The following is a 15,524-nucleotide window of genomic DNA, read 5'->3' as shown; positions in this document are numbered from 1 at the left end:
GTCCTGAACTTGAGTCACACCGCAGTGCAGCTGCTTGTCCACCCAGCCATTCCCGCACACACTCGTTTGAGCCCAGAGCACATTGTAAGTGCACGAGAGAAGTTTGGGAGAGCGGGGCTCTCTCATTTCCCCCTTTCGGCTCCGTTTTTAAGTGAAAGGGGGAAGAAAAGAGTTCAGTTGATTGTGCCACCAAGGTGCCAGGAAGAGAAAAGGGGCAACTTCTTCGGAGTAAATGGATCAGCAACCCAAAGCTGGTGTTTTAAAGCAGAACACCAGTTTCTACGAACATATAAACATCGTTGTTACAAGACTTGTGTGTACTTTGTGTAACTCCCACATGATTCGTTTTTTAATCTTGAGTTTTTCAGCTACCATCATCCCCCAGCCCTTTGTTCTTCTACCCACAGACCTTAAGTTTCTTAAGAAACCCACTTTAAAAGAGGAGTTTGTTAATCAAATTAATTTGGTGAAATGTGTAGAGTAGAAGAGATATTTCTGAACATGGGACTTCCAGCTGCTAAGCATTATAGTCAAATGAGATGTACATAAGTAAGGAACTACTACCTCACTGAAAGTGTAATTTGTTTCCTAAAAATTTAAGAAACTGACTTAGACATGCAGCTAGATTACAGCTAAGCGGTATTTAATGGATTCAAGACTTTGACTTTAAAAAAGACCATTGCAATATATTTTTTAATATAGTGGTTTGGCCTTCCCTGGGGGTTCAGTTGGTAAAGAATCTGCCTGCAGTGCGGGAGACCTGGGTTCAGTCCCTGGGTTGGGAAGGACTGCTGGAGAAGGAAAAGGCTACTGACTGCAGGATTCTGGCCTGGAGAATTCCATGGACTGTATAGTCCATAGGGTCCTGAAGAGTAGGACAGGACTGAGCGACTTTCACTTTTTGTAAAATGAACAGTCTTGTTTTAGTCTGAGCACTTTCTTTTTCTAATTCTTTTTTTATTATCATCATCTAAATATCTTTTAAATTCATCCCTGCTACAATCCTACTTCTCCCTCCATTCTGCCCTAATGGATCTGATTGTGTTACTTAAAAAAAAAAACACAAACCTGTATTGGCCCCAAGTTGTATTACAAAATTAAATCAGCCTCCAGACCGTATCTGTATAAACACACCTGTAATGTATTTGAGAGACCTTATTTTTTGGGATTCCAAAATCCTGCAGATGGTGACTGCAGCCATGAAATTTAAAAGAAGCTTGCTGCATAGAAGAAAAGCTATGACCAACCTAGACAGCATATTAAAAAGCAGAGACATTACCTTGCCAACAAAGGTCCATCTAGTCAAAGCTACGGTTTTTCCAGTAATGTATGAATGTGAGAGTTGGACTGTAAAGAAAGCTGAGCACTGAAGAATTGATGCTTTTGAACTGTGGCTTTTAAGAAGACTCTTGAGAGTCCCTTGGACAGCAAGGATATCAAACCAGTCAATCCTAAAATAAATCAGTCCTGAATATTCACTGGAAGGACTGATGCTGAAGCTGAAACTCCAATACTTTGGCTACCGGATTCGAAGAACTGACTCAATGGAAAAGACTCTGATGCTGGGAAAGATTGAAGGCAGGAAGAGAGGGGATGACAGAGGATGAGATGGTTGGATGGCATCACTGACTTGATGGACATGAGTTTGAGCAAGTTCCGGTACTTGGTGATGGATAGGGAAGCCTGGCATGCTGCAGTCAGTGGGGTTACAAAGAGTCAGACATGACTGAGCAACTGAACTCTACTGAATGTATCTGATGCTTGTGTACACACATATGATGTACTGGATACTTATTCTGCCTCCCTCTGCCCTGTGCTAAGTTGTTTTGTTGACAAAACATTAATATAGAGTAGGTGATATTTTTATCTCCACTGTACAGATAAAGAATCTGAAGCTTAGAACAGTTTAAAGCTGAAAGCCACAAACTAAGGCTCCAGAGCCCACTCCATGTTCCCTGCAGCATCTGTGTCTGACTCACCTCTGTCCTCCCCAGGGCCCTCCAAAGAGCACTACACCATGTCCCAGGCTCCCAGGAGTCTCACAATACAGCTCCAGCCTCATGTTTCATTAATAATTTACCAAGTACTCACAACAGCCCAGAACTGGAAGCAGGAGTTAGAAACACATTCTCTTCAGGACATGCAATATTGTTATTCAGTCACTCAGTTGTGTCCAACTCTTTGTGGCCCCACGGACTGCAGCCCTTGCAGGACCCCAACCTCCCCATGGGCAGGTTTCCCTGTCCTTTTCTGTCTCCTGGAGTTTTCTCAAATTCTAGTCCACTCAGTCCATGATGCTATCTAACCATCTTGTCCTCTGTCGTCCTCTTCTCTTTTTGCCTTCAATCTTTCCCCAGCATCAGGGTCTTTTCCAGTGAGTCAGTTCTTCACATCAGGTGGCCAAAGTATTGGAGTTTCAGCTCCAGTGTCAGTCCTTCCAGTGAATATTCAGGGCTGATTTCCTTTAGGATTGAATGGTTTGATCTCCTTGCTGTCCAAGGGACTCTCAAGCGTTCTCTCCAACACCACAGTTCAAAAGCATCAATTCTTCAGCGCTCAGCTTTCTTTATGGTCCAACTCTCACATTCATACATGATTACTGGAAAAACCATAGCTTTGACTATACAGACCTTTGTCAGCAATATGATGTCTCTGGGCTTTTTAATATGCTGTCTAGTTTTGTCATAGCTTTTCTACCAAGGAGCAAGTGTCTTTTAACTTCATGGCAGTCACCATCCACAGTGATTTTGGAGCCCAAGAAAATAAAATCTATCACTGTTTCCACTTTTCCCCCATCTATTTGCCATGAAGTGATGGGACTGGATGCCATGATCTTAGTTTTTTGAATGTTGAGTTTTAAGCCAGCTTTTCACTCTCCTCTTTCACTTTCATCAAGAGGCTCTTTAGTTCCTCTTCACCTTCTGTCATTAGAGTTGTGTCATCTGCAAATCTAAGGTTGTTGATTTTTTTTTTTTTTGCATTTCTTTTCCATGGGGATGGTCTTGGTCCCTGTGTCCTGTACAATGTCATGGACCTCCGACCAGAGTTCATCAGGCACTCTATCTATCAGATTTAGACCCTTAAATCTATTTCTCACTTCCACTGTGTAATCATAAGGGATTTGATTTAGGTCATATCTGAATGGTCTAGTGGTTTTCCCTACTTTCTTCAATTTAAGTCTGAATTTGGCAATAAAGAGTTCATGATCTGAGCCACAGTCAGCTCCTGGTCTTGTTTTTGCTAACTGTATACAGCTTCTCCATCTTTAGCTGCAAATAATACAATCAGTCTGATTTCGGTGTTGACCATCTGGTGATGTCCATGTGTAGAGTCTTCTCTTGTGTTGTTGGAAGAGGGTGTTTGCTATGACCAGTGCATTTTCTTGGCAAAACTCTATTAGCCTTTGCCCTGCTTCATTCCGTGCTCCAAGGCCAAATTTGCCTGTTACTCCAGGTGTTTCTTGACTTCCTACTTTTGCATTCCAGTCCCCTATAAAGAAAAGGACATCTTTTTTGGGTGTTAGTTCTAGAAGGTCTTGTAGGTCTTCATAGAACCGTTCAACTTCGGCTTCTTCAGCGTTACTGGTTGGGGCATAGACTTGGATTACTGTAATATTGAATGGTTTGCCTTGGAAACGAACAGAAATCATTCTGTCGTTTTTAAGATTGCATCCAAGTACTGCATTTCGGACTCTTTTGTTGACCATGATGGCTACTCCATTTCTTCTAAGGGATTCCTGCCCACAGTAGTAGATAAAATGGTCATCTGAGTTAAATTCACCCATTCCAGTCCATTTTAGTTCACTGATTCCTAGAATGTCTATGTTCACTCTTGCCATCTCCTGTTTGACCACTTCCAATTTGCCTTGATTCATGGACCTAACATTCCAGGTTCCTATGCAATATTGCTCTTTATAGCATCGGACCTTGCTTCTATCACCAGTCACAGCCACAACTGGGTATTGGTTTTGCTTTGGCTCCATCCCTTCATTCCTCTGTAGTTATTTCTCCACTGAGCTCCAGTAGCATACTGGGCACCTACCGACCTGGGGAATTCCTCATTCAGTATCCTGTCATTTTGCCTTTTGATACTGTTCATGGGGTTCTCAAGGCAAGTATACTGAAGTGGTTTGCCATTCCCTTCTCCAGTGGACCACATTCTGTCAGACCTCTCCACCATGACCCGTCTGTCTTGGGTGGCCCCACACATCATGGCTTAGTTTCATTGAGTTAGACAGGGCTGTAGTCCATGTAATCAGATCAACTAGTTTTCTGTGATTATGATTTCAGTGTGTCTGCCCTCTGAAAATCCCATGGATGGAGGAGCCTGGTAGGCTGCAGTCCATGGGGTCGCTAAGGGTCGGACACAACTGAGCGACTTCACTTTCACTTTTCACTTTCACACATTGGAGAAGGAAATGGCAACCCACTCCAGTGTTCTTGCCTGGAGAATCCCAGGGATGGGGGAGCCTGGTGGCTTCCGTCTATGGGGTCACACAGAGTCGGACACAACTGAAGTAACTTGGTGGCAGCAGCCCTCTGATGCCCCCTCGCAATACCTACCATCTTATTTGGGTTTCTCTTACCTTGGTCGTGGAATATCTTCACAGCTGCTCCAGCAAGCACAGCCGCTGTACCTTACCTTGGACGTGGGGGTAGCTCCTCTTGGCCACACTTCCGTGCGTGGTTGGTTGTGCCGAGGCCTTACAAATAGCTGTGAAAAGAAGAGAAGTGAAAAGCAAAGGAGAAAAGGAAAGATATAAGCATCTGAATGCAGAGTTCCAAAGAATAGCAAGGAGAGATAAGAAAGTCTTCCTCAGCGATCAATGCAAAGAAATAGAGGAAAACAACAGAATAGGAAAAACAAGAGATCTCTTCAAGAAAGTTAGAGATATCAAGGGAACATTTCATGCAAAGATGGGCTCGATAAAGGACAGAAATGGCATGGACTTAACAGAAGCAGAAGATATTAAGAAGAGGTGGCAAGAATACACAGAAGAACTGTACAAAAAAGATCTTCACGACCAAGAGAATCACGATGGTGTGATCACTCACCTGGAGCCAGATATCTCGGAATGTGAAGTCAAGTGGGCCTTAGAGAGCATCACTACGAACAAAGCTAGTGGAGGTGATGGAATTCCAGTTGAGCTATTTCAAATCCTGAAAGATGATGCTGTGAAAGTGCTGCACTCAATATGCCAGTAAATTTGGAAAACTCAGCAGTGGCCACAGGACTGGAAAAGGTCAGTCTTCATTCCAATCACAAAGAAAGGCAATGCCAAAGAATGCTCAAACTACCGCACAATTGCACTCATCTCACACGCTAGTAAAGTCATGCTCAAAATTCTCCAAGCCAGGCTTCAGCAGTATGTGAACCATGAACTTCCAGATGTTCAGGCAGGTTTTAGAAAAGGCAGAGGAACCAGAGATCAAATTGCCAACATCTGCTGGATCATGGAGAAAGCAAGAGAGTTCCATAAAAACATCTATTTCTGCTTCATTGACTATGCCAAAGCCTTTGACTGTGTCCATCACAATAAACTGTGGAACATTCTGAAAGAGATGGGAGTCCCAGACCACCTGACCTGCCTCTTGAGAAACCTGTATGCAGGTTGGGAAGGAACAGTTAGAACTGGACATGGAACAACAGACTGGTTCCAAATAGGAAAAGGAGTACGTCAAGGCTGTATATTGTCACCCTGCTTATTTAACTTATATGCAGAGTACATCATGAGGAATGCTGGCCTGGAAGAAGCACAAGCTGGAATCAAGACTGCCGGGAGAAATATCAAATACCTCAGATATGCAGATGACACCACCCTTATGGCAGAAAGTGAAGGGGAACTCAAAAGCCTCTTGATGAAAGTGAAAGAGGAGAGTGAAAAAGTTGGCTTGAAGTTCAACATTCAGAAAACAAAGATCATGGCATCTGGTCCCATCACTTCATGGGAAATAGATGGGGAAACAGTGTCAGACTTTATATTTTTGGGCTCCAAAATCACTGCAGATGCTGATTGCAGCCATGAAATTAAAAGACGCTTACTCCTTGGAAGGAAAGTTATGACCAACCTAAATAGCATATTAAAAAGTAGAGACATTACTTTGCCAACAAAGGTCCATCTAGTCAAGGCTATGGTTTTTCCAGTGGTCATGTATGGATGTGAGAGTTGGACTGTGAAGAAAGCTGATTGCCGAAGAATTGATGCTTTTGAACTGTGGTGCTGGAGAAGTCTCTTGAGAGTCCCTTGGACTGCAAGGAGATCCAACCAGTCCATTCTAAAGGAGATCCATCCTGGGTGTTCATTGGAAGGACTGATGCTAAAGCTGAAACTCCAATACTTTGGCCACCTCATGCAACGAGTTGACTCACTGGAAAAAACTCTGATGCTGGGAGGGATTGGGGGCAGGAGGAGAAGGGGACGACAGAGAATGAGATGGCTGGATGGCATCACCGACTCGATGGAGGTGAGTTTGAGTGAATTCCGGGAGCTGGTGATGGACAGGGAGGCCTGGCTGCTGCGATTCATGGGGTCGCAAAGAGTCGGACACGACTGAGCGACTGAACTGAACTGAACTGAACTGAGGGTTGTTGATATTGCTCCTTACAGTCGAGTTCAGCTTGGGATTCCTCCAACCTGGCATTTCACATGATGTATTCTACATATAAATTAAATAAGCAGGTGATAATACACACCCTTGACATACTCCTTTCCCAATTTGGAACCAATCCATTGTTCCATGTAAGGTTCTAACTTTGGTTCTTTACTTGCATACAGGTTTCTCAGGAGGCAGGTAAGGTGGTCTGGTATTCCCATCTCTTTAAGAATTTTCCACAGTTTCTTATGATCCACACAGTCAAAGGCTTTAGATTAGTCAATGAAGCAGAAGTTTTTCTGGAATTCTCTTGCTTTTTCCGTGACCCAACAAATGTTGGCACTTTGATCTCTGTTTCCTCTGTCTTTTCTAAACCCAGCTTGTACATCTGGAAGTTCTCAGTTCACATATTACTGAAGCCTAGCTTGAAGAATTTTGAGCGTAACCTTGCTAGTTTGTGAAATGAGCGCAATTGTATGGTAATTTGAACATTCTTTGGCATTGCCCTGCTTTGTGGTTGGAATGAAAACTGACCTTTTTAATCCTGTGCCTCTGCTGAGTTTTACAAATTTGCTGGCATATTGACTGCAGCACTTTAACAGCGTCATCTTTTAGGATTTTAAATAGCTCAGCTGGAATTCCATCACCTCCACTAGATTTGTTTGTAGTAGTGCTTTCTAAGGCCCTCTTGACTTCATGCTCTAGGATGTCTGGCTCTAGGTGAGTGACCACACCATCATGGTTATCCAGGTCATTAAGACGTTTTTTGTATAGTTTTTCTGTGTATTCTTGCTACCTCTTCTTAATCTCTTCTGTTTCTGTTAGGCCTTTACCATTTCTGTCCTTTAATGTGCCCATCCTTGTGTGGAATATCCCCTTGATATCTCCAGTTCTCTTGAAGAAACTTCTAATCTTTCCCATTCTGTTGTTTTCCTCTGTTTCGTTGCATCGTTCACTGAAGACGGCTTTCTTATCTCTCCTTGCTGTTCTCTGAAACTCTGTGTTCAGTTGGGTATATCTTTCCCCTTTCTCCCTGCCTTTCTCTTCTCTTCATTTCTCAGCTATTTGAAAAGCCTCCTCAGACAACCACTTTGCCCTCTTGCATTTCTTTTTCTTTGGGACGATTTTGGTCACTGCCTCCTGTACAGTGTCACAAACCCCCGTCCATAGTTCTCCAGACACTCTGTCTACGAGGTCTAATCCCTTGAATCTACTTGTCCCTCCACTGTACAGTCATAAGGGGTTTGATTCAGGTCATACCTGAGTGGCCTAGTGGTTTTCCCTACTTTCTTCAGTTTAAGTCTGAATTTTGGAATAAGGAACTCATGATCTGAGGCATGGTCAGCTCCCGGTCTTGCTTTTGCTGACTTTAGAGCCTTTCCATCTTTGGCTCCATAGAATATAATCAATCTGATTTCAGTATTGACCATCTGGTGATCTCCATGTGTAGAGTTGTCTCTTGTGTTGTTGGAAGAGAGTGTTTACTGTGACCAGTGTGTTCTCTTGACAGAACTCTGTTAACCTTTAACTTGCTTCATTTTGTACTCCAAGGTCACTCCATGTATCTCTTGACTTCATACTTTTGCATTTCAATTCCCTGTGATGAAAAGGACATCTTTTTTGGGTGTTAATTCTAGAAGGTCTTGTAGGTCTTCATAGAACTGGTGGTTACTTTTAGCTTCTTCGGCATTAGTGGTTGGAGCATAGACTTGGATTACTGTGATATTGAATGGTTTGCCTTGGAAACGAACCAAGATCATTCTATCGTTTTTCAGATTACAACAAAGTACTAAATTTTGAACTTTTTTGTTGACTATGAAGGCTACTCCATTTCTTCTAAGGGATTCTTGCCCACAGTAGTAGAAATAATGGTCATCTGAATCAAATTCATCCTGTCCTGTCCATTTTAGTTCACTGATTCCTAAGATACTGATGTTCACTCTTGCCATCTCCTGCTTTACCATGTCCAATTTACGTTGATTCATGGACCTAACATTTCAGGTTTCTATGCAGTATTGTTCTTTACAGGATTGGACTTTACTTTCACCACCAGACACATCCACAATTGAGCGTCATTTCTGCTTTGGCCCAGCCTCTGCATGTCCTAGGCTGGGCTTTAAAGTCGGTTCCACCAACACTATCTAATTAATGGTTCTCAGTTCAAATAGGAAAATGTTGATATAAACGAACAGCTCTCAGGGTGTAGATCAGTCACCACTGCTGGGCACCAAATGCATATGAAATGTGTGAGTGCTTCATGCCAGGCGTTTGTTTAACAAAGATTTGGCCGGTGGCTTCTTTGGGACAGGCCCTCCATCAGGCCCTGGGAATACAGCAGTGAATGAGGCTCCATTCAAGCACCAAACAACTCAAAACCTTTTCCCTTTACTACATATCAGAGAGGGAAGTTGGTGTTTGGGACATTTGTTTTCTCAGTTCTTCCCCTGAGAATCAAGGACAGGTAGTGCCAATTGTATATAAACACAAAAATTAACCTGCTAACATTGGGAAGGAATGCAGATTACAGACGTTGTGCTCAGGCCTTGTAGAATGGGAGGAACATGAGAGGATTTCCACATTCACTGGCATTCTTTCCACCGGGAATCTGTTTTGAATTAGTATCTGTAGGAGCTAAATTCAACAAAACCTACCTAATCTCTAAGTAGAAGTGAGGCAAAACAGCATTTCTTTCTTTCTTTTTAAAAATTATTTATTTTTTGGCTGCACTGCATGGCACATGGGATCTCAGTTCTCAAATAGGGTTCGAACCTGTGTCCCCTGCATCCCTGCAAGGCATCGTAACCACTGGACCACCAAGGAAGTCCCCAAAAAGGCATTTCTGAAAGTCCGGCTTTGAAGGACTGGCGAGTGGCAGACTGACGCTTGTTCAATATTCAGTCCCCACAAAGGTCAGGGCTGGTGAGACAAAACACACGTGTTTGCCAGACATTTGGAACAAGTCTCCCGTTGAACTGCCTGGATTTCAGGCTGGATCCCTTACCCCACTGTATGTCTATCTCAAATAAGCTGGTTTGGTTCTTTTTCCTCTTCAACCTCATCTATGAATTTGGGGCACAGCTTTGAATGCTTGCAGCTCTGTCAGCTGATGGCTTATTTCATTTAGGGGAAGCAAGTTTCCTGGGACCTGCCAAGAGGAAAGTGAACCACCTGCCTGATGTTATGTATCGTGGCGGGTCTTATCTTGTTGCCAAACTGGTATCAAAACACACACCCCTCCCCACACAGTGGTTTTGTTTCCTGGGGAAGCAGCTGCTGTGGACTTCCCAGTTGCTCACATGTTCCAGAGAAATTGCACATCAGTCCTCAGCCATGATAGCGATTTTGGTTTAATTACTAAATGGGGCACAGGAAGTCACTGCAAAACTCCCACACTTCCTGTGATTCTGACCCAAAGGCTCTCAATTTCCAGGACCTTTCAAGGCTTCTGATGCCAGGACCCCAGTCCAGGATCAGAATCTTTAAGGATGGGTGCTTGGATGTTCCAGATCCAGCTGAAGGCTGGCAGAATACACCATTCCCAGATATGCCACTTTGCCACAATGATTATTTTGAGCTAAAGACACTTGAAAAACAATAGGTACACAAAGGATGCTCTCACCCTCCTTGCCTTTTCTTCCTGAAAACAGGAGAAAATTCCCTTGTGAAAGATATCCTTCTGCTATTAGGAGGAAAGAAACAGTCTTATCATCAGCGATGGGGGATCAAGGCCAAGAGAAATCTATACAAACAGAACTTGTCAGAAGTAACTCCAAAAGGAAGCAGAACCCTGAGGCCATACCCCCTGACCCAAGTACAAGTCAGTTCAGTTCAGTTCCTCAGAAATGTCTGACTCTTTGTGACTCCATGGACTGCAGCACACCAGGCCTCCCTGTCCATCGCCAACTCCCGGAGTTTACTCAGACTCATGTTCACTGAGTTGGTGATGCCATCCAACCATCCCATCCTCTGTCGTCCCCTTCTCCTCCCACCTTCAATCTTTCCCAGCATCAGGATCTTATCCAATGAGTCAGTTCTTTGCATCAGGTGGCCAAAGTATGGGAGCTTCAGCTTCAGCATCAATCCTTCCAGTGAATATTTAGTACTGATTTCCGTTAGGATGGACTGGTTGAATCTCCTTGCTGTCCAAGGGACTCTCAAGAGTCTTCTCCAACACCACAGTTCAAAAGCATCAATTCTTTGGAGCTCAGCTTTCTTTATGGTCCAACTCTCACATTCATACATGACTCCTGGAAAAACCAAAGCTTTGACTAGACAGACCTTTGTCGGCAACATGATATCTCTGCTTTTTAATATGCTGTCTAGGTTGGTCATAGCTTTTCTTGCAAGGAGCAAGCGTCTTTTAATTTCATGGCTGCAGTCACCACCTGCAGTGATTTTGGAGCCCAAGAAAATAAAGTCTCTCACTATTTCCATCATTTCCCCATCTTTTTGCCATGAAGTGATGGGACCAGATGCCATGACCTTAGATTTTTGAATGTTGAGTTTTGAGCCAGTTTTTTCAGTCTCCTCTTTCACTTTCATCAAGAGGCTCCTCAGTTCCTCTTGCTTTCTGCCTTAAAGGTGGTGTCATCTGAGTATCTGAGGTTATTGATATTTCTCCCAACCATCTTGATTCCAGCTTGTGCTTCATCCAGCCTGGCATTTCACATGATGTACTCTGCATAGAAGTTATATAAGCAGGATGATAATATGCAGCCTTGATGTACTCCTTTCCCAATTTGGAACCAGTCCATTGTTCCATGTCCAGTTCTAACTGTTGCTTCTTGACCTGCATACAGGTTTCTCAGAAGGCAGGTCAGGTGGTCTGGTATTCCCATCTCTTTCAGAATTTTCCACAGTTTGTTGTGATCCACACAGTCAAAGGCTTTGGCCTAGTCAATAAAGCAGAAGTAGATGTTTTTCTGGAACTCTCTTGCTTTTTCGATGATCCAACGGATATTGGCAATTTGATCTCTGATTCCTCTGCCTTTTCTAAATCCAGCTTGGGGACCTCCCTGGTGGTCCAGTGGCTAAGACTCTGAGCTTCCAATGCAGGGGGCCCAGGTTCCATCCCCGGTCAGGAAACTAGGTCCCACATGCCACACCTAAAAAAGATCCTGTGTGCCACAAGTAAAGGTCCTGTGCAGTCAAAGAAGTAAATAAACACTTAAAAATAAATAAATAAATAAATCCAGCTTGAACATTTGGAATTTCTCTGTTTAGGAAATTGTTGAAGATTGGCTTGGAGAATCTTGAGCATGACATTGCTAGCATGTGAGGTGAGGGCAACTGGACAGTAGTTTGAACATTCTAAGTACAAAGGCTCCTTCATATCTCCTGCCTCTTGTCTATAGAAAAGTTGAAATCTCCCAGGCCTCCCTGAATCACAAAAGAGCAGGCTCAAGTTAACGATTAGGGCAGTGGGATCCCAGATTCAGTGTCTGATGCACATTCCTGAGTTGTTTCACCGATACTGTAAGAACTGCCACAACGTAGGGGAAAAGCTAACTGCTTGATGACCGGATTGCAACCATGACATAAGCTGCTCCACCTTGAGCAGTACTGAATCTATGGCTCGCACATTTCCCAGAATTGGCTATAAGAAAATGGGATTAGCACTATTGCTCATAATAATCTATTTGTTGGCATCAGAATAACCGTAGCTTGTTCTGCCCACATATGTAAATAGGTGAGTACAGCTGTCAGCAAAGAGAGTCTCCATACCCATGTAGACGTTTCTCACTCTACAGAGATGGTGCTCTGTATCAGCACGAAGAAGCTGCAGAAGATGAACTTTCACCCATGATGCCACAGAAATGGAATGATGTTCTGACAAGCAGGGATTTCTAAGCAGCTTTTGGCAGAAAAAAAAAAAATCCCTTTGCAGGAAAGAGCTCTCTGAAAGAGGCACCCTTTTATCTTGACACTAATCTTAAACAAGGCACCCCCGTGCTCTACTCATCTTCAGCCCTAGCACTCCTTTCAAATCTTTTGGTCACACAATATTTGCCTAACTTGTTGGTTCTTTCCATAGATTGATGAAGTAGAAATGAAGAAATCAACAGATGATCAAATCTCTTCCGTAGCTTCCCCTTTAGCAATCTCTCAAACAAACTGTGTGAACAAGATAACATCTAAATAAAGATCATGAGTCCTCAAGGACTTACTTTACTGAAAATTCATTTTGCCTTTGGCTTTTTTCTAATTGAGACAAAATTTAAGTGAAGATCATGAGGAGTCAACAAGCTTGCACACAAGCCTGCACAGTGGATGGTGACAACTCTGACCCCTCATCTCAATGAGGACCTGAGATTGCTTCCCTGTTCCCTTTAAAAGTTACCGTGGCTGAGCAGAAACTTCAGAGATGGTTTTGGAAAACACTGAGTCCATCTCCCCAGATTTCTGGCATTCTGATTAAAGGCAGCTTTTGTATCAACACTGATAGAGTATGTATTGATTTTATAAGCAGCAAGTAATGGGACCCAATTCGATAACAACTCATCTTCCTTTGTGCGTGCATGCTCAGACATGTCTGACGCTTTGTGACTGTATGGACTGCAGCCTGTCAGGGTCCTCTGTCCGTGGAATTTTCCAGGCAAGAATACTGGAGTGGGTTGCCATTTCCTCCTCCAGGGGATCTTCCCAACCCAGGGATTGAACCCGAGACTCCTATGTCTCCTGCATTGCAGGTGGATTCTTTACTGCTGAGCCATCAGGGAAGCCCCCATCTTCCTTTAGGCTCCCAAGATATTTTAGTTACTTTTCCACAGTTGCCTCTTTTTGTTCAATCTAATAGAAAAGTATGTAGGGAACTTCTCTGGTGGTCAAGTGATTAAGAGTCCTCCTTGAAAGGAAACCTCTGGTTTGGAGGTTCCCAAATGCCAAAGGGCAACTAAGCCCATGTGCTACAACTACTGAGCCCCTGATTTAGAGCCCAAGGACTGTAGCTGCTGAAACCTGTGTGCCTAGATCCTGTCCTCTGCAACAAGAGAAACCACTGCAATGAGAAATTGGCTAGAGAGTAGCCCCTGCCCCCAGAAAGCAGAGAAAGCCCGAACACAGCAACAAAGACCCAGCACAACCAGAAATAAAATAAAAACAAATAAATTTTTAAAAAATGAAAAGCATTTAGGCTTTGCCGCTTCTTAGAGTCTTCATTTCCCTAGGTAGGCTCCTATGTCACACACAACTTACAGTAAATAGACTGGAATGCTTCTACCTTGCTAGTTTGCTCTATGTCAGTTTCATTCTTAGGTCCAGCTGAAGATCTTACCAACGTGGAGAGAAAAAGCTTTGTCCACCCTATATCTGATTGCAGTGTCTCACTCTGGTTGACAATTTCTGCTTTCGGTTTTCCTAAGGGCAGCCCCCCTACATGGGGATGCATGTGTGAAGGAGACCCCTTTGTCCTCCATAATCCTCAAAGGTGGTGATCATACCAAACAACGGAAAAAAGTGAGAAACTAGCTCCTGAACACCCAGAGGGACATAGATGAGCTTCGTGAAGTGCATATCTCACAAGTGGACTCCAGGCTCTATCAGCAAGCTCCCTGCTAGTCCATTAAGCCGTGCTGTCCGTCCCTTTGCCCACTGCAGGGAGAACCCCCAGTCCTTCAGGCCAGAGCTCTGTGACCAGTGAGACGGGCAGCAACATTCAGAAGAACGACCATAACAGCCTCCAACTGCAAGTGGATTGCTCATAAGAGGAAATCCGGGAGACTAAATGAAAAAAAATAATAATGGGCTATGAGAGCCGTCTACTTATATATAAGACCGTGACAATACCTGTCTCCCAACTAGTCACGCCTCGGGCATGAGGAAGAAGCATACAATCCTCAGTTCAGAAGTCACGGGAGGCTTGGGACTTCCCTGGTGGCCCAGGGCTAAGAGACTAAGATTCTCCCAGTTCAGGGAGCCCAGGTTTGATCCCTGGTCCAGGAACCGGATCCCTCATGCCACAGCTAAAAGATCCTGCATGCTGCAGTGAAGGTGGAAGATCTGCATGCCACAACTGAGACCTGGTACAGCCAAACAAATAAATGGTACAAAAAAAAAAGTCACGGAAGGCTCTAAAGAGAACCAGAAGCGCTATGAACCCCCTCGAGCTCCCACGAGTTCTCAACTTGACAGTCTCTGAATTCCTGCAGACATCTCACCTCACTGCATTCTACTTTGCATTGCTTTGTGCTGTAGCACCTGGCACATCCCGAATCTACATTATCAGAGTGCTTTCACAAGCATTGCTTCAATATTCGCATTAGCTCTATGGGAAAGGTGTTATTACTCTCTATTTGTACTATTAAATAGAGTAAAGAATGTGTACTGTTCTACAAATGAAGAAATTGAGGCTTAGAGAAACTGGTTCAAATCTGCAAAAAGATCTCCTTAAACATTTGTATTGACGTTTGTCTTGCTACATAAGGGTAATGTGTGTTAACTATAGAGAAGGCAGATAAACAAAAAAATACAACAAAACATATTACCTCCCAGAGATAAGCACAGAGATAAGGTTTACTGAGGACATCCTTCCAGCCTTTTTTCCTGTACCGAGAAGCAATATGAACACAGACTCCACAGCCTGTCCAGTGTCAAACCTCAGCTCTATGACTTACTGGCATATGACCGTGGCAGGCTCTTTAACCTCTCTGCTTTAGTTTCCTTAACCATAAAATGGTGATAATAACAGTACCTAATAGTTAGTGCAAGGAATTAAATAAGTCAACACCTTTGAAGCACTTGGAACAATGCCTGACACATAAACAGACCCTCATTTTTGAGCTTTTTTCCCCCTTGTTATAAAAATGGTAATAAATTATATAAATTCTTTTGTTACCTGACTTTTTTTTTCCACTTCTTAAACTCACTGTATTGTGACCGTGTTTCCTTGCATATATACACACCTATTTATGGTTGCTAACAGTGTTCGAAAGT

The sequence above is a fragment of the Moschus berezovskii genome, chromosome 2, assembly GCF_049115385.1.
Source record: "Moschus berezovskii isolate FMDL1 chromosome 2, NW_MosBer_1.0, whole genome shotgun sequence".
NCBI classification, from domain to species: Eukaryota; Metazoa; Chordata; class Mammalia; order Artiodactyla; family Moschidae; genus Moschus; species Moschus berezovskii.
The sequence above is the reverse complement of the archived record's forward strand: the minus strand, read 5'-3'. Positions refer to the sequence as shown.